Source organism: Eufriesea mexicana, unplaced genomic scaffold (assembly GCF_001483705.2).
Source record: "Eufriesea mexicana isolate 0111107269 unplaced genomic scaffold, ASM148370v2 scaffold2021, whole genome shotgun sequence".
Lineage (NCBI taxonomy): Eukaryota > Metazoa > Arthropoda > Insecta > Hymenoptera > Apidae > Eufriesea > Eufriesea mexicana.
Genome location: NW_016910121.1, coordinates 705,221 through 724,253, shown reverse-complemented (window position 1 = coordinate 724,253; position 19,033 = coordinate 705,221). Strand labels below are relative to the sequence as shown.

General features: G+C 35.6%; 5 long non-coding RNA genes across 5 annotated transcripts; 2 read left to right on the top strand and 3 right to left on the bottom strand.

Moving 5' to 3' along the window:
* Positions 1–211: 211 nt before the first annotated feature.
* LOC108549467 (uncharacterized) lies at positions 212–1,268 on the bottom strand. The gene is made up of 3 exons (XR_001890335.1): positions 1,233–1,268; positions 850–1,137; positions 212–760 (listed from the first exon to the last, which is right to left on the bottom strand). It is a non-coding gene; the product is annotated as an uncharacterized LOC108549467 (long non-coding RNA).
* A 2,901-nt stretch (positions 1,269–4,169) lies between these two features.
* Positions 4,170–5,272, top strand: LOC108549468 (uncharacterized). Its single transcript, XR_001890336.1, has 4 exons — positions 4,170–4,626; positions 4,690–4,787; positions 4,869–5,015; positions 5,202–5,272. It is a non-coding gene; the product is annotated as an uncharacterized LOC108549468 (long non-coding RNA).
* Positions 5,273–6,013: 741 nt separating this feature from the next.
* Positions 6,014–7,378, bottom strand: LOC108549469 (uncharacterized). Its single transcript, XR_001890337.1, has 3 exons — positions 7,308–7,378; positions 6,155–6,343; positions 6,014–6,081 (listed from the first exon to the last, which is right to left on the bottom strand). It is a non-coding gene; the product is annotated as an uncharacterized LOC108549469 (long non-coding RNA).
* Positions 7,379–10,207: 2,829 nt separating this feature from the next.
* Positions 10,208–17,967, top strand: LOC108549437 (uncharacterized). Its single transcript, XR_001890319.1, has 3 exons — positions 10,208–10,412; positions 17,265–17,489; positions 17,566–17,967. It is a non-coding gene; the product is annotated as an uncharacterized LOC108549437 (long non-coding RNA).
* Positions 14,108–16,356, bottom strand: LOC108549438 (uncharacterized). The gene is made up of 3 exons (XR_001890320.1): positions 16,207–16,356; positions 14,858–15,158; positions 14,108–14,345 (listed from the first exon to the last, which is right to left on the bottom strand). It is a non-coding gene; the product is annotated as an uncharacterized LOC108549438 (long non-coding RNA).
* Positions 17,968–19,033: the final 1,066 nt, after the last annotated feature.

Below are 19,033 nucleotides of genomic sequence, written 5' to 3'. Positions count from 1 at the left end.
GATGTTAACGGTGAAACCTCTTCTCTGGTCGCAATTTGCGACAAGCAAGAGTCGTTACTCGCGCGAACGTACATACGTTTACGCGTTTTATATTCGTACAAGGAAAATTATGATTATTACGTCGAGCGCATAGTTACGAAAGAAATTCATTTACCACTTCTTGCGACTCCTTCGTTATCGTTTTCGCGCGATCGCTAAATAGTTGCTGCAGCATCGAGGATCTTCTGTAACGATCGACGTTGAGTTAAAAGAGAAGAAAATGTATCTATAAATACAGTTTATTACCTTGTCATTTTTCCGAACTTCTTATTGAATTTGTAATTAATGACTGATAATGATTTGTCATGTAGGTTTGATACGAGTCGTTTAGTGTATGTTCATAATTTATATCCACTTTCTTAAGCTTTTAACCAGGAAGATCATCTATCGAGAATACCCGCTACACGTGTTATGGAAAACGTAAAGAGGACGAAAAATGCAAAATATCATAACTTGCAGCTTACACGGATACTAAATGGTAGGAAACATAGAGATTTAGCTTGTTATAAAAATAAACGACGATGAAACTTTTAGTTGCCTGTGTAGTTTTTAAAATTCCACGTTTTGCATGGGAAAGCATTTTTCATTGACGAATTAACTCGTCATCTCCAGTTAAAGATTCTGCATACGACAAAGACATACACCGGTAGATTTGAAATTAAAATAAATATTCGGGCGTATGTGATAAACTTCTGTTCCTCCTAATTTACATTCTTTAAAGCTACAAAAAGTGAGAAAAAAGCCATTGAATTGTGAATAAAACATAGAAGTCTGGAAACTTTGAACGTAAAATGAAACAATGTAGAAAACCTTAAATCATTGTGAACGGTCGAACAATAGGAAAATAAATATTAATATCGTAATTGTATAGTCGTGTTCCCCACAAATTACGATAATGGACCTGGGAACTTAAGTTCCCTTAGTCTCCATGCTCAAGGTGCCCCATCCATTTCCTCCATTAACGTGAACTCGTTGATCTTCGGAGAACTGCAAATGCGGTAAGTGACGTTCTTTGCCATCGATGCGCTTGGAAAAAATATCAGTCACTCGCTCTTAAGCGAATTTCAGCCCTTAACTCACCCAAGAAAGTAAATATAGCTTGAAGAAGATAAGAAGAAAAAAAGTTGCATTAATAAAGTTTCTCTTTTTCCTATTTCATTGTGTAATAAAAAAGTAAATTCTGTTATAGTTACCACTTTAATTCTCTTTCTAATTTTCTTCTATTTCTAATTTTTCCCTCAACTTCTACCTTTTTCTAAGAAAATAAATCAGTAATTTTCAATAATTTTCCTAGTGAAACATCTGAAATTAAAAGAAGAAAAAATATGTAAAAACATACTTTGAGCTTATATACATTACATTCTCAACAATTTTTTGCCTAATGCCAAAAAATAAATTCATTGCATATTTTTTCAACATAAAAATAAAGAACGATTTTAAGGAAAACATTGACTTAGTGATTAAAAAACTATGAGGCAAAAAGGAGGTTATTTGTGAGATTTATTAAGAACTAGCGTTGAAGACTCGTTGATTAAAATGGCAATAAAAATAAACACTGACGATGAAGAACGGAAGTTGATACCGTGACAATACAATGCCAAGGGTGACTGGCTATGAAACGAAACGCGCTATTGGGGTCGCAATAGGAACCGTAAAGAAAAAACCAGGAACCAAATAGCGTCTACGAGTTTCTAACGAACTTTTCGTGTCGTGATTTATGTAGTATCGTAGCTGACACTCCCACTAATTCTCCATTCCAAAACGAACAACATTCGCCTTGTTGTTCTCAACAAGAGTGTAACAATTATTTCCGTCAAAGGACAAAACTATGTTAACAATGACGAAACAGAGCCAAAATGTCTTTGGGATATCTGTAAAAGTAAAAAAAAAGAAGTAGAAAAACGTTTTGAAACAATAAAAAAATAAATAAAAAATGAATTAAAATAATGAATTAAGAAAATAAAAAAATTGGATGAAAAAAGAACATAAGTATTCCATAACCTTAAAAACGGATGACGGGATAAGCAGTAGGGAAATATTTTAAAATATGTAACATGCATTAGCATACAGCTCCTAATGCTTGATACTTCAGTTGATACTGAAAAAACGAAGTAAAAAAATAAACAGAATAAAAAAGCCTTCAAGATGGAAAATAGTACGAAGATTAAGATATAACGTTGTACGAACATTTTTCATTCTGACACTTGAACGGTACTTAAAAAATAATTTCCACATTCTTGCAAATACCTTAAGATCTATTACCGTGTACAAGTAACACGGTAAAACGTACACACAACACGAGCACAGTCGAGGCGTTAGAATATCTCGAAGCACTCCAGTGCGTAATTCACGCGGCAAATCAAGCCTCGTGTAGGAAGTTACGCAATCGGCCTCTCTCAGCCGTGTCTCGATAAATTACATAATAAATGTCTCATAACTAAATTATGTAAAAGCGAACGGTACGACGATACGTACAGATACCCCCGTCCCTGATACAAATTTCCACGGTCGAAACAGAACGAAAACGAAGCTAAAACGAAATAAACATTGGCGGCCATTGAGCATGTACCATCTCAACTCCCTCTTCCCGTAAATATTCAAACGAATGGCGAACAGAAGCAATAGAGTTCGAAGAGTGGTTCGAATATGGGCCACCGCGCTTGAATCGATTTTTTCTCGATCGGTAAACAAGCATTCGAATAATCCTGCTTGATTTCCATTCGCGCGCGAGCATCGAAGTGCTGGTAGCGAAAACAGAGAAAAAGACGGAAAATGCGGACAAACGGTGGTATTTGTTGGTCGAAAAATAAAGAGAGGAACGGGTCGACTCGACCATTCCGACGTAACTAGCGGAATGAAGCAGCGGAGTACAACAGAAGCAAACGGAATGAGAGAATGGAAACGACGAAAATAAATAGTTGAACGAAGGAAAAAGAGATGGCGATGGGTGGCTAGGGCTAATGAATAAAACGTATTATCTGTCGAGAGCAGGGTGTCCCGTTGAAGGAAGAAATTGTATCACGGATGTACACGAAAGATAAGTCTTAGTCGATAACGAAGTACGACAATGCCATTGAAAATCTAACTAAAACGAAGAAACGAGCGAAAGAGACTGAATTCCATCGGTAACAAAGCGGAGGCTTGGGTAGGCGTATCCACTTTGTTTTCCTTCTTTTCTCTTTCTTTTGTGGATGACAAACTAATCCGAATCGCATTTCTGTATTGAATTAAACTGCCCCACGAAAATAACGAGATTCCAGCAACGAATCCGTTGGGGATTTGCGTAAGTATTGTTCCTTCCACGCGTTCTCGGGACTGGAATTAATCGACCGGTTTAAATCGCCCCTCGTTCGATCGTCGGTAAATCGGTGAATTTGTATGCAAGTTTTTGTCCTCGAGGAGCGTGTTTTTATCTGAAATGTCGTTATCGGTTGAGACGAGAGTCTGACATTGGAGGAATATCCGATAAACAGGTAAATTATTCAATTGCTGGTTCTTCGTTGTTTGTTGGACTAAATCTATCCACTACTATTATATCGTTATTTTTGTATCCTTGATAATTACTGTAATTTAAAAAGTGAATAGTATCCAAATTTTTGCCACTTTTATTCTTTGCCACTTCGAAAACAATTGGAAAATTTACCTCGAAAATTCCTAAGTAGAGGACAATGTTAGCTGTTATAAGAAACAGACTTTTGATAATTATGTAAAAAATTAGTAACTCACAGGTTGTTAAGTGTTCAACGTTTCTCGTTTGCTTTAAACTTTCCTCATTATAACTGTACTTCCATTGAAGGACAAAACAGAAGAAAGGAAGTCATATTCTCTTCAATTCCACATCTCTTAGACAAGAATTACAGTTCTATTTAAAAAAACATAATTCTTTTTTTACTATTCATCTCAATAACACTTTCAAATAAAAAGTACACACTTCATTTTTCATTATCACCGTTAAACAATGTTTCACTTTACCACCTAATCTTCGCGTTTACACATAGGTTAGAAATACACCTATCGAATTCTAAACGAACCACTCGACTATCGATTATTAAAACGAGATCGAGAGGAAGAGAAGTTCACTGTTTACGTCTTTCCTGCGATCGATACGAGAGGTCGCCTGCAGTCTCTGGCATTGTACAGACACAAAACATCGTGCAAGATAAGGTTGTGCGGGACAATCGTCTGGTTAGACGCATCAGGCTAATGTTTTTCACGTGGCAGACGTGAGAAGCGAGGTGCCTCTGGCTCCAGGTTCACTGCCACGAGCATTATTACGCAAGAAGAGTCTACCGTTCGTTCCTCCTGTTACGCCTTAACCGCGCTTAATTAATCGCCTAATTGCCGACCTGCCAATTAAACGACCTCTGGTGTTGGCACGAGTTGAGCTCGTCGGATCAATTTTCTCCGACTTATGCAGATTCCACGGGGGATCTCTACTAAACACCTCCAAATATACGCACTAAGCATGCGCATTTTAAAGTTTAAAGATGTATTTTACCAATGACTATAATTTGATTTAAACGCTTCCCACTGGGAAATTGATAATTCTCGTGGATGCTAATACAAGAGGAATTATGCAGAAGAATGGTAAATAATAAATTATATAATGAGAAGTAAATAGAATAATATAATTATAGTACAATTTAATAGGAAATATAAGTCCACAGTGCAGTGGATATCATGCAATTGAATAATAACAGAAGAATCGCTGAGAAGAATAACAAAAAGAAATGTGAACTGCGGCCTAGGTAATGTTTTAATTTACTATTTCTGTACTCGAGAATATTTTCTTACTTTTCAATTTTTTCATAATTTTTATATCTTTTTAGAACCAAACGTTGCTACGAAATTTGTTACAATTTTTACCAATAATGAAATCCCCATCAAAATTTTCGGAATCCAACAGAACGACATAATCACGATCACTATGATCTGTCTAATAAACCGCAAGTGATATGCCATCGACAGAATTCAAGGTACTAATTTTCCTTTCTAAAAAACAAAAATTTAGGTTAGTACAAAAACACGTTATGTTTAACAACATTTCTGACACCCGATACTAATCTTTTGTTCATAAAATAGATTTAATTTCCCAAGATTAGTAGTATCTCGTACATTATATTATATAACAAATTTAATCTGGTTTTATCTTTACGACTCAGGTTTCACAAAATTTGTCACAACTCAATCCCGAGGAAGCGAGAAAGCTGTGAACGTAAAAGCGCACCAATTTCATCGGATGAAGGCATGAAATTAACCATGAAAATACGGTTACGACAGGAAAACGCCACTTTCGATCACCTCGAAGCGAAAAACCGATCGCCTAATGGATACGAGTGGTCAGCAATGAGAAGCGATAATTTGAAACTCATTAGACGCGAAACGAGAAAAATGCCAAGCGTCTAGTTCTTAATGCAAATTACAGGGTAGCATTCGAACGATGGAAAAGGAGAAAAATAGCAAATGACAGTAATTAAACGACACACGTAGTTACTACAGGCCCAACACATCCGCGGGCCTATGTAGACGCGTGTACGTATATATATACACACGTGCGTACAGTCAGTTGCGTTAGTTTAATCTGAAAGATCCCGGAAACTGGAAGCACCGGGCGAATCCCACGTTCGATTCAATGGAGACTTTAGCGCGACCTTAAGCCGTATACGCAAGTACAACGACCCCTGCCGCTAATTATTCTCATTAACGGAAAAGCTGGAATCCGTAGTATTGCCAGGAATGCGAAGATCTCGAAGGAGGATACCTTTTATGTACACCGCTGGCTGCTAGACACAATTGTAGTAGTTTTTATTACCTGCTGTTACGATCAAACTCTTGGAACGTTATTTAACTATCTGTTCGTTTCTTCAAAGGGGTCTTAAAATGCCATAATGAACGCCATATGTGAATGCGAGGCAAAGTCGAACGGTGATTGGTGAGTTTATGTAACTCGCCCTTGCTTCTTTTTGTTTCTAATTGATTCCAGTTTTTCCCTACTTATTTACTGTTTTTTTAGGTGCTGCTTTAAGGTGATTGAAGAATATCCTGGAAATTTTTATTTGGACTCTCTAAATGCTTTAAAAAATTGCCTTTTTAATTATCTTTTAGTTGAACTTACTGTAAGTTTTTTTCTTTTTTCCTTAAATTATAGTGTTCAGTAGATTATTAAGTTATAATACTTTTCTTTCATTGTTTGATCTTTTAGAGAAGCAGAGGGAGATTCTGAAGAAAACTTGGATTTCATAAACAGTACTAAATATGTGATTCTATTTGATAGTTTGGAATCCTCTTTAACTATCTGTTCATTCTGCAAAAGAATTTAAGGAAAGCCATAATAAATGTTATGTGTGATTGGAGAGTGAAGTTGAATGAAAATTCAATGATAATTTTATATAACTTATTCTTGTTTCTTATTCAAATAAATAATCAATAAATAGATGTCTATTTAATTTAATTTTTTAATTTAATCCTTTGCCGAAAATAAAGTATAAAAAGGGGCTAAAGTATAGCTATCCATTTGATTGCGCAAATTGGTTGTGGAAAACAGAAAATAGAATACTCTATGTTTCATGCAAATTCCTATATCTTTGCATCTACTTTACAGCAGGATGTTGAGATTCAGATAGAAATAATTTGAATGCTAAATTGCCACCTGAGAGCAATGGTACTACAAAATACTATTAAGACTAATTGCTGCCACTATTAAGGTTAAGATCTGATTACTTTTTGGTGTGAATTGATACAAATGCTAATTTGAAAATATTAGAAAGCCACAGAGAATATACTTAAAGTAATTGTACGTCAGACTACAAGTTAGAAAGCAAAATACAACAATAATCTATGAAAGATATCTCTTACAACAAAGTGACGGAAGAAATGCTGTACCATTAAAATTTATGCCTTTTCTTTGAATTTCATTTCTTGTAACAAAAGACACACAGTGTGAACCAACACATTGTTACCTCTTTCAGGTACATTCAAAATACAAGCGCCAAAAATCTGATTAAAGATCAAAATTTACTAAAACCAAATTTACTGCAGACGTATAAATAAAAATGAAGACTACATCATAATAATTTAGTATAAAAACTCTAATACATTAAATACGGTACTGAACAAAACGATAACTCTACCATAATAATATCCTTCCTAGCCAATTTAGAAAAATATAATTTAATAATACTTAATAATAATTTAGTGTAGCAAAAGAATAACCAATTTACTAAAAATAAAAAAGAAATGTAATACTTATCAATTAATAAATAAAATACCTGTATCAATAACCATTATTCTAGGTCCATTAATTTTATCCAGGCACTTGCAATCTCCCTACAAGATCGTCCAAGTCTCAGACCCCGAGTAATCGATCTACACATGGATCCTCAGGTCGTGTTTCTCGTCGTCCAAAGTATTTGATATCGCAACCCGGCAATTAATTAGAGCCGCTGAAGGAGCACAGCTTATCACGAGAAGCTGGAACTCCCCCAGGAAAGTATAGCTTCTAGTTAGGTTTAATCTGAAATTCTGGAAAGCCCGGTGTATATTCGCACCGCATAACGAGCCCGCATTAATTAAGTTACACTTCCGTCCGCGAACGGAAGCAACGAAGAAAGTTTAGCGTCCAGTTATCCCGCGACCTCTGCAATGCGAATTTCACCGCCAAATTTCTGACCTCCGTGTAAGGATTTCAGTTGAATCGAACACCGAAAGAATCTATGAATATTTTTGTTACAGTCAGTTTGTTACGATAGAAGTACCGTGCAGAGCTGGAAAGAAATCTCGCAGGGGCATGATGGGTACTTTCTACGCTCCGTCGCCATCTTTGATGCACCGAAAATCTCCACGTTTAAGTTCCTGGTAAAGAGAACAGATATTGAGAGTATTGAGATATCAAAAAAGTTAAATTGATATTCCTTTCATCTTATATTAAGGATTAACACTGACCTTATGCCCACATTATAGCTTTGTGGAACTTTATAACTGTATCTCTCTTGATTCTCACGTATTTTATTTGTTCGCTTCGTCAAACGATGCTATATGATGTGATTTGTAATTATAATACTTGCTGCCAATAACAGAAATTCGCGTGCTCAATATCTATAATTGTGTGAAATATATAATACTCTTGCTTTTATATTTTCAGATCTAACAAAATGTTCTGAAATTTTGTTACATTTTTTATTAATGTGTAGAATTAGTGTACCAGAAACCATTTTGTATCAACTAGGTGAGTATTCACTGACCTATAAATGGGTTTTGCAATCTAGCAATCAACATTTATTTTTTGAAGTTATGTGTAAGAGATAACACTGGAGGTTATATGATAATGATAATGATAATGATAATTATTACTGATTATGTAACGAATATAATGAACTCTTCTAAGAAAATAAATAATAATTACAATAATCATTAGAATAGACTATTAAAATTGTTACTGCTACCAATTCCGTACATTACATTTTTTTACATAAATTAGTTTTGAATAGACATTCCTCCTTTAATAATAATATTGACTAGAGCACGCAAATTTGAGCGAAAATGAATTAATTCTGATAGTTGCCACATAACGACGATTATATAATGCGGAATAAAAAAAAACTAAAAATAACAAGCTTAAAAATCGTATACAAACGTACGGTCAATTTTTTCCCTTCCTATTACGTAAAACGTTCAATGAATTTTTACTATGAAACTTTTACAATTATACATTTCCACCAACTGCAGTTATTCCCAAAATATTTTTAATAATATGTGTTTCTCTCTATTTTATGATATTCATCGTATCATGAAAATGCTATACTTTTTCATACATCTATCAATTTTTCGGTAATAAATCCAATAAAACTGGCATCAAATTTCCCTTAAATTATATTCATCTCGATACCAAAAAGATGGTTTAATATTCAACTAAATTTTTTGTCCGAATACCTGAAACGAAACGTAGTTAAATATCCACAGAAAAAACATCGAAAAAAATTAAAAAAAAAAAAAAAATATCTTGGACAAGTATATCTCTTACCTTATTTTTACAAAATTTATTATAAATAAATGTCAATTCATTTCGCACGAGTTATCTTTTCATTCTACCCACGATCTTGACAAGATAAAAATATACCACTATCCTCTTTTACAAGTATACTCTCCTCCATTCTACATCTAATGGAACATACTATAAAAGCCGACCTTTATAAACCATGGAATATGCATCGACACATTTTCTCGACTATATTCAAGCACGTGTTTTTCGCGAATACATTGCTGTCCCTTGCGAATGTATCACCTTCATTATTCTTTACTCATTATGTGAACATGTTATCGCGATAGAAGAAAGGAAAAGATTTTTTGCACAGAAGAAACTTGTTCATTGTAAACATGTTCGTATCGTCATTTCTCCACATGTCAAATCGTTTTAACCTCTACGGCGAACCTGTTACCGCAAAAGACTGCACGAATAAGCTGTCTATATTCACTTTCTATATGAAATTCTAAATCGAGTATTTCACACTAACTGTTCGCGTTAATCGTTTGAGTTCCTGTACACGTCGAAAACACTTATCGAAAAATATTAATCTATTAATATTATCAAATGACGCGATCGCGATTATTTCGATTTACACTGGAAAACACTAGATGGCACGATCGCGTTCTGATTATTTTAAGCATCGGCAGATCTGAGATGGCGTTAGGGTAGAATTCCAATGCACTGTCAATAATACGTTGCGATACAATACAATGGCACATTTTACCATGAAATCTACATTATCGTGTTGCATGGTATTGAAACGATTAAATTATATAAATAGATGGCAATAGAAAGCTAAGATAAATGAAAATTAATAAATTAAAGAATCCATACATTCCTCAATAAAATCCCAATTACAAAAATATATTTTCCTCAAATTATTTTCAAATTTTTTAAACAATTCAATAAATCAGTCATATCTTGCACAGATTCGCATTAATAGGAAAGCAAAATCTTTGACGAAATAAAACGTAAATAGCATCACGTTAAACACAATCTGAGAGTCCGTTCAGTTCCTATTGTAAAGGCAATCGTGTGCACGCGCGCGCGCTTCGCCCTCCACATTAGGCAGCTCTGCAATATCCGTCGAGTCGTATTGGCTTGGCGAAACTGTGGATTATTGGTTTTATCGTGGTCCGTGCCGCAGTAGCGCGCAGATTTTATTCTCGTCTACACCGCATTCGCCGATCGCGCGTATTACCCTCCGAGAACTGCCTTTGATACACAGTTCGGGATATCACGGATAACGCTTGGTAAATATTCATCAGGAACACTATGCTTCCGGTTCTTCGCGCTTCGATCTGATTCGATGGGGCTTCGAGCTGAAGGAATTATTGTCTGAACGATCTCGGTGAGAGTTTCATTTTATTAATTCGAAATGTTGAGAGATTCTCGTGGTATTTCGTAGCGGCTTTCGTTAAATTCTTCCTGTGTTTAACGAGATCATCGAGATGTTGTGAAGGGAAGATTGGTTAAACTGATAGGCTGTAACTAATTTACGAGACTTTCGACTGAGCATCTTTTGTTGGCAGAAATTTTTAATTTACGTTCTATGTACAAGTCAGTATCGCGAGACTAAATTTTTTCAAGATGAATGAATGTGTATGATAAACAAAAATTCAAATCGAAAGTGTAAAAATAAATGCCTAAACGAAGCTCTGACAAACTCTATAATCGTTATTTAAATTAAAAAATTTCAACGAGAATCTAACCTGTACTATCGCTCACATCAATCTCCATTCAGCTGCAAGTGTCTCTAGCATCCTGCCATACCAAATTTTCATACATGTCCCACGAGTAAATCCGACGAAAAGAAACATTCCTCCACGCTCGAACCACGCAAAGAAAAGAAAGAAAATGGAAAAGAAGAGAACAATTACACAAAACAGCCGGGGTAATAAGAGAACCCATTAAGGTAGCCACCCCTGCGAATCGCAGATTCCACGCGCCACCTCGCGGCACTATTCCACTGCTTAGAATTTATTCTTAGCAACCGACTATTTAGACCCCAAGATTCCCTTGATTCGCTCGAAATTCTTCGACGAAAAGCTTCGTAGAAATTTTGATTCCGCTCCTCGATCACGTCCTCTGCACTCTCTCTTTTTCTTTCTCCCGCCATTGGGGGCCCTGCTCTGCGTACATTCAAGACCCCGGTCTCGTACGAAGTCAATTACTGGTTACTCGGTTACTCGCCGATGCGTGCTGCGCCCAAGTGTAGAGACGCTTGCCCGCGCATGCGCACGGACGCGTGCAGGAGTGTACGCGGACGTACACGGGGCGACGCCGCGTATCGTAATTCGCAATTTGCCCGAGCATTCACCTTCGAATTCCCGTTACTCACGTTCCGTATCGTCGTCCTACACTCGACACCCGAGGCACCGCTTCGGGCGGCCGACGAACAGCCGTGTACCCCAAGCCGCGAATCACGAACTGACTCGCGTGACCAACGCAGTTTTCCTAATTTCGCGTGGTGAGAATGAACTGTCGGTCGATTTCGAAAATGCCAGGAAAGCAAAAGGGATAGACGATAGAAAATTTGATTTGAACAAGGATCAAGTGATATTATAGGTTAGACAAGCTCGGTGCTGAAGTCTTGGGACAAAATTCAAGGTTAGGTTCGCTGGTTTCGATACATCTGCAATATCTAATATCACGAAATTTAAATTAGGTTTATTTTTTTGGAAAATTTGTTCATATATTAGCATAAATTTGCGTGTGAATTACCAAGTGAAGTTATATCTCTTAATACCTCATACTAGTTAGTTTTCAAATGAGTGCAATGCTTAAAAATTCCTAAAACAAAAATTATGAGGTGGGAATGTGATATGAATATACATATAAATATATATTCACTCACCTATAATGAGGACCGATTTGAAATTAATATGCGAGAGAAAAATATATAGTTACCCAAGATTTACATATTTTATACGAATTAAGTAAAAGAAATTGTAAAACAGAAACAAAATGCATGCACATTGTATGAAAGATGTATCCACATAACAGTCATTTGAATCTGAGAGCGAGAGTCGTTTCATGCGGTCTGTCATTATCGTTGTCCAAACCTAACCTCTCACCGCATTAAAAATAATAATCGATTAAAATCTCAAATATATCTCGATGCATCTTGTCACACAACAAACCACTTTTACGTATTAACTTCAACAAGAACACAAGAATATATTTCACGTACAAAACAATTCGAAATCACAAAACTTTGAACTTGCTACGATGAAAAATTGGGAGGCACTACAGTTGACGCTAACGTCGACAGAAGAATCTGATTGTAAACTGGCGACGGTTGACCGAGGTCCATCGATAAATCATCGTTAAACGGTCAGTATTATCGTTGCGGTTGCGCGGTTTCTGGCCCTCCCAGGCTCTCCTTTTCCGCGTCGCAATTGTTGCTGCTCCCGAGCCGGCAATTAATTCTTACCGATGCGGCGCTTTGTAATCGCCGCTTAATAGACGCGTCGGTATTTATCGCCAGCCGGTATATAATTAAACGCCGTCTGCGGGACGATCGGTTGCTTAACGCGAGTCGACGGGACGTGAGACGTATTTATTGCCAACGCGATTCAGCGTCGCCAGCAAAGTTCCTGGGACGTCGTCACGCTCCCGGATTTATGAAGTTTGGTCTGGCCTCTGGAGGGCTTTAATCTTAAAAAATTAATTAATTCGGACTTTTAGGATGGCCGTGATTTACCGGGTGCGCCTCAAGAGGTAACGCGTGTGTGTGTGACTCTGGTGATAAATCCGGCGAAAAAAGTAGGGTAGGAAGTTCGTACCAACTACCCGTAAACTGCTCATCAATTTAGAACAGACGCACCACGACTTTTTAGTTGAAACTGTATTAAATCTTCGTGTAAAAACTTGGAGCTTTTAACTTTGATAAATTCAACAGTGATGATATATGTTGACAATAATTAGTAGAAAGAATCTGTGCTTGTAATGGTACAATATGGTATTTGTATATAAGCATTGAATACCTGATATACAAGTTAGTAGTTATCTCGGTCGATTAGGTTAACGGCCTCATCGATTATAGGTTTATACTACTAGAATCGGTTCTTAACCTCCATGCTTGAATTAAGATACTCTTCTCATCAGAAACACTGCTTGTGTATGAAATTAAAGAGCAGTGAGGATTACTTATCTTCATAAGCCGTAAATTGAAGTGTGTGTTTTGAAATATAGACGATGATTCCTACTTATCTGAAAATATTAAATCCGATGAATAAAGTCTATATCGTAATAGCTTCATTCGACAGAAGGCAAAATATGTAATTGATGACAATTATTCTAATCTTATACCATCTTTATCATTACCATTATTTAAGCCTTGTTAACTAAATTGCTTATTAAAATTTGATTTTTGAAATCCTTTAACTAGTTGAAGTTCTGGTATTCCCTTTTCATCTATAGGAAACTTTAAATAGCATGTCATTTACTCTTCCATCCAATTTCGAGAGTTCTGAATATAGTTAAAGCTTTAATTAACTATTGTTAACTTTATCCAGTTAAATGAAATTAGCTATGCTACGAAACTCGATCTATAATAGAAAAGAAACGAAATACAAAAATTAGTTAACTTAAATTAGAATAATTACGTCTATTCGATTAGGTATATCCAAGCTTATCCATCTAGTGACTTGGGGTGTTTGGTGAAATGCAATGGGTTATATTTCAAAAGAAACTAAATAAAAATTCGACTGGTAGAAAATAGAAATGTCGAAACAAAGAGAGAATAAAAATTCCAAAACCAAATAAGCGTGGTAAAGGACACGAAGTGTTCCTTGGAAATTACAGTGAGCTGCATAAGATAGTGTAAATTATCGGTGTACTTTAACCAAGAGCAGCTCTCAACGAGCGTGGTTTATGTAATCCGCAGTATTACACGCCGAAGAATAAATTTCTCCGCAATCTAATCTCGTTCTATAAAGAACTTTAAATACCGTACGTCCATTGCTTGATACACGTAGAACAGATATGCTTGCTTAGAACATCGTACAATATCCTCTTACCAATAGAAGACAAAAACGGGTAGAAAAGCATGGCATTAAGGAAAGCCATTAGGCAGGTTCAGAGAGAAAAGCATTTCTCTTTTGACCCCATCAATCTATTCGATTTCAGGCGGCCAGGCAATCTTAAACATAACCACGTATCTATTTAACTTTCAACGACGTATCGATGCTTTCATCGACGCAAAACATCTCACTGCTTATTTGGTTGATGCCATAAAATGTTGAATTTCATTTATTAGAAAAGTCAGCATCAATTCCCTCTAAAAGGAAAAAGAGAAAGAGAAAAAAGAAACATTAGTAGGATAATAAAAAAGAAAAAGAAAAAAATGGAAAAAAAATTTCTTTTCAAATTCAATATATTCACATATTCGAACATAACCAACAAAATTCATTCGGGTATGTAAAGAACGTTCGGCGTTTACAGTCGTGCAATCTGCTTTGCTGTAACATTTAGCTTCGAATAGAGCGCTTATTATTTATGCAGAGAACTCGATATTACGCTAAGGTTCGGGCTCTCGCGCTTAACGGCGCTATTGTTTGATTCCCACTAGATACGCGCCTCCTTTTTTCCCCCTCGGCTAGTGCTGAACGTGTACACTTATCTTTCTTGAGGTTATGTAACGTGCAAAGGGCGAAGGAAAAAGAAAGGCCGACAATGAAAACCGAGAAAGCGAGGGAGAAGTTTCGATTCGCCAACGGTGAACCGTTCTAACTTAGCCGAGGAGGATCGATCGCGATTCTGGGCATAACGAGACAGGGACTTTCTACTCACGGTGCTCGTAAAGTTCAGCTACGTTCGTAATTTGCGGTTGCTGCGCGCGCAGTTATCGGATCCGTAGCGTGGCCCGCTAAACGATCTCGCCATAAAGGACGAGAGGCATCGGCCACACGTTCTTTGCTTTGCGTGAAAACCGATGGCAGACGCTTTCTAATGTGCCACTCGTGGAAAGGAAGAAACTGGACGACCAATGTGGATTGTGTTGTTTGTTCTTGAAGCGAATTAGAAGTGTTCGGTTTATTAGTCCACAGGATGCGTGAGTGGCAATAAGAGATTGAGTAATGGGAATAATTTCCTGTAACGAGAGGAGGTTATGTTCGAGATGAGTTTGTATTAAGTAATGAGTATTAATAAAATCAGTCTTGATTAAACTAAATTGTTCCGCAGTCTACTTGGGAGAACTTTCAAGTTTTCATAGACCACGTACTGGATGAAGTAACATTTTAAAATGTTTATTCATTTTATGTGATACACACGAGGTTATTAAATCTACATACATTGATCAGATGTCTGTTAATTTCTACCGTTCATTTTTATTTCTATTAATAAATATTATTAAAAAATCAAATTGTCTTGAAAGAAATATTCTGATATATGTCATTTATCAGATTTGATTTATCATTCCGCGTTTTATAATTCACTTAATTAAATACAATTTGATTCGTTCAAGCTTCACCATTAAATGCCTCCATAAATAAAGGCGTTTATAGCATGGACTCAATATGAATCTATTTACTCCAATATCTCTACAATGATACATTTTTTAAGTTGCATTGTCGCAAATATGGTTCAGTATAAATTTTTACCACTTTAATATTCTCCATTACAGAAAAAAATTACAAATAATTAACAACTGTGATTTACCAAGTTAAGCAATGCTTATTTCATTGCATCACAGTAGAATTTATAATGAAATCGAGGTAAAATGTCCGCATATAATTGATATAATGAATGAAAATTACTATCAAACACGTACTTCAATTTAAAAATTTTTTTGTTCAGAAACATAGATACTCGGCTACATGATTTATTACGATTTTATTCAAAAAAGGAAATAAGAATGGTGAAGATAGATAACAAATTTCTGCGACCATTCGATGAGTGAATACTCGGGAGTGGTATTATTCACGATCCCTCGAGCGTGTCTATATAATTTCTCATTCACACAATGGTGTATGAGTGATGCATTCGCACCGCGTTGCGGCAATGCAACTCTATTTTAATATATCGATTCATGCACATCGAAAGCATGAACGAAACTTTTATAAGGCCATATGTACGACTTTAGAAGTAACAAACGAGGCGGGTAAAGAGACGAAAACTTTTACCCGAGTTAAACTTACCATCAAGGTTATACGTTTATTAACTGTTCTACTAGGAAGTGAACAAGTTGGCAATCGTGTTCCATTTCCGAAGCATAGACATCTTTTCATTGGACTGGCAAGTCGTCGTATCGATTTTAAATGCATATTAACGGATGCACCAAGACAGAATTTCGAGTGTTCTAAAAATATTTGATAATTAATATTTAACTTACTTTTATGATATTTTGAAGGACTTTTAATTTAGCTTTTACAATCTACGTTAGTGAATTTATCCTGGAGTCATTTTAATTTTGTTATAATTTTTTTGAAAAATTTAGTACCTTAACTTTTAATTAAAATTTTTGGGAACAAATTTATTCCATTTATTAATCCTCCTTCTCTTCTTCTCCGTTTGTGAAATTCAACCCATTTCGAAAAATTGGGTTTTTAATTAAAATAAATATTTTTCCTTATTTTTCACTTGATTAATCATATTTCTAATGGTATTAACAACGTCACTCATTTTACTGCAAAAAATTCAATAAATAATAAATTCAGTACCAGTAGAATAAAAAAATTAATACAAAATCCGAATTTCTATGTATGTACGTGATATAAGAAGCTTTATATTTCTTCAACAAACGTGTATTGCACACAAGACTGTACGTTTTAAATAAAAGATATTACTCCTCCATAGAATCACATGCCATCAAATTTAAAAAATGATGCAATAAAATTCAACATATATTGTCTGTGTAAAAATAATGGCCGCAATATTTGTATCGATAACTTTAACCTACAATTAAGTATAACCGCAAAAAAATTATTTAAACAATTGGCAAAAATAATTAACAAAAATAAGAAACATTGTTGAATTTCCACTTACTTCCACTGATAAAACTTCTTTTTAGGACAAAATTCCAAAATACACGAGAGATCGGAAAACGGGTCGACAATTTTACGACTTGACAAAAAGAATCGTTTCATGGCTGTAGAATCCAATATTTTCCCGAAAAATCGTCAAACACTGCAGACAAAGAAAGAAATGTAGGTCGTGACTTTACCATCTTGAAAAAAGAATTATTTTATTATTGCAGAATTCAACTTTTATGCAACAAATAACAAGAAAGTTATAGGTTACGTGAAAACGTAGATCGACGATATTACCCTCCCTGAGAATATTTGTCAACACGTGCAATTCAACTTTCAGTTGAAAAAGTGTCGAAGAAGCTGTAGAAAACGAGGAAAAATATTTTACTCAATTAACTTCTCCATCCCACAGTTCTCTGCAACTCTCTCGCATATAACCGATAATAAACTTCGTACGTATACATTCTAACCTATATTATGCACGTAACACAAACTGAATCACTTAATTCCTTTGAACATTTGTTGCAGATAAACTCTTCGCAGCATTGAAACATAAGAACGAAACACCTTTATCGTAAAAGGGTATATCGTGGAGAAGAATTTTCAAACTGAACACATGCAATGAAACATCGCACGAGACAAGCACGAGGCCGATCCTATTTACGAAACTTGCATGCGGCGACGCGGTCCGCTCGGTGGAAAAGAGCGGCAGCTTTGAAACGGCAAGATTAATTGCGAACTTATTCCGCGCTTACGTACGTCGTGAACGCACAGGGAAATATTTGCCCGGTCCTCTTCAGAACTATGCACATAATTACGACGCGTCAAAGGAAGTTTCAGCACTGCAGTGGCGCACGTTACAAACGCGTTAAATTCACAATTAATTTTGTTTCGACTTCAAAGGGCTTTCGATAAGAATGGTAAACAGTTTCCAAGATATCATAACCTTTTTCATTTATCTTTGATAAATAACTTTTCCCTCTCGATTTATTTAGGTCATAATGGCTTGACTTCGACAGGAGAACTTGGTCACATTCGAAAGTAGCTTTCGTCGATCGGAAGTATTGATTAATTTGCTATAAATTTGGGTGACAGAGTAATTTAATATTTCAAACGTGACGTGGCTGAAATAAGAGCTTGACAATTAAAAATTTAGAAAACGGTTGGAACCTGCCTGTTATTAATCTGTTAATTAATACGTTACTTGGATCATTTTCTAATTATAAATTAATTCGAGCCTAGAGTTAAAAAATTATAGATATGAATTAATTTTAGTTAGATTAGCTGTAATTTTGGAAAATAATATATCAAAAAATGAAAAAGCTGAGAGAATGAATTACCATATTCTATAATTTCACGGTTAACAATGAATTCTTGTATATTTCTGCAAGCAATGCATGTGCGTGTTACGTGCCTTGTTATACTTTTCTATGTCCCTATTCCCAATTTCTTTTTCCCTAAAATATAAAATCCTATTACTTTCTACGTATTTAGGAAATTAAATACACAAATCAAATAAGCTCTCACCTATATATCACTCGTATAATATTTACGAGCATAAAACATACATATTCTCGTGCAATAAAGCTTCGTATGTTATAAACATATTAATACGGACGCACATAACCAATTACAGAAATTCACGTATGTACGTTCCATAAATGTTTACACGTTACCAGTTTCCCTTTGAAACGCACTGGTATTTTAAAATCAAAGTAATTGCTTCAATCAGAATTCCTACAGAAGTAAGATAAGTGTATACACCACTTGGCGATACAAAAATACGATTAAATTACTCGGAACGTTCAGAACCAATCCATTAAACGTACAACCTATAAACCACTCCATCACCAAGACCGCTAACCTACCCTTAAATAAAAATCTCTCGCCTGCGCGCGACCGCCAAACATATCTGCTTACACGAAGATGCGCCCTCACCTTGTACCACACCATAGGCTCAAGTTGAACCAATCACAAACGCCAACGGGTTGCTCGT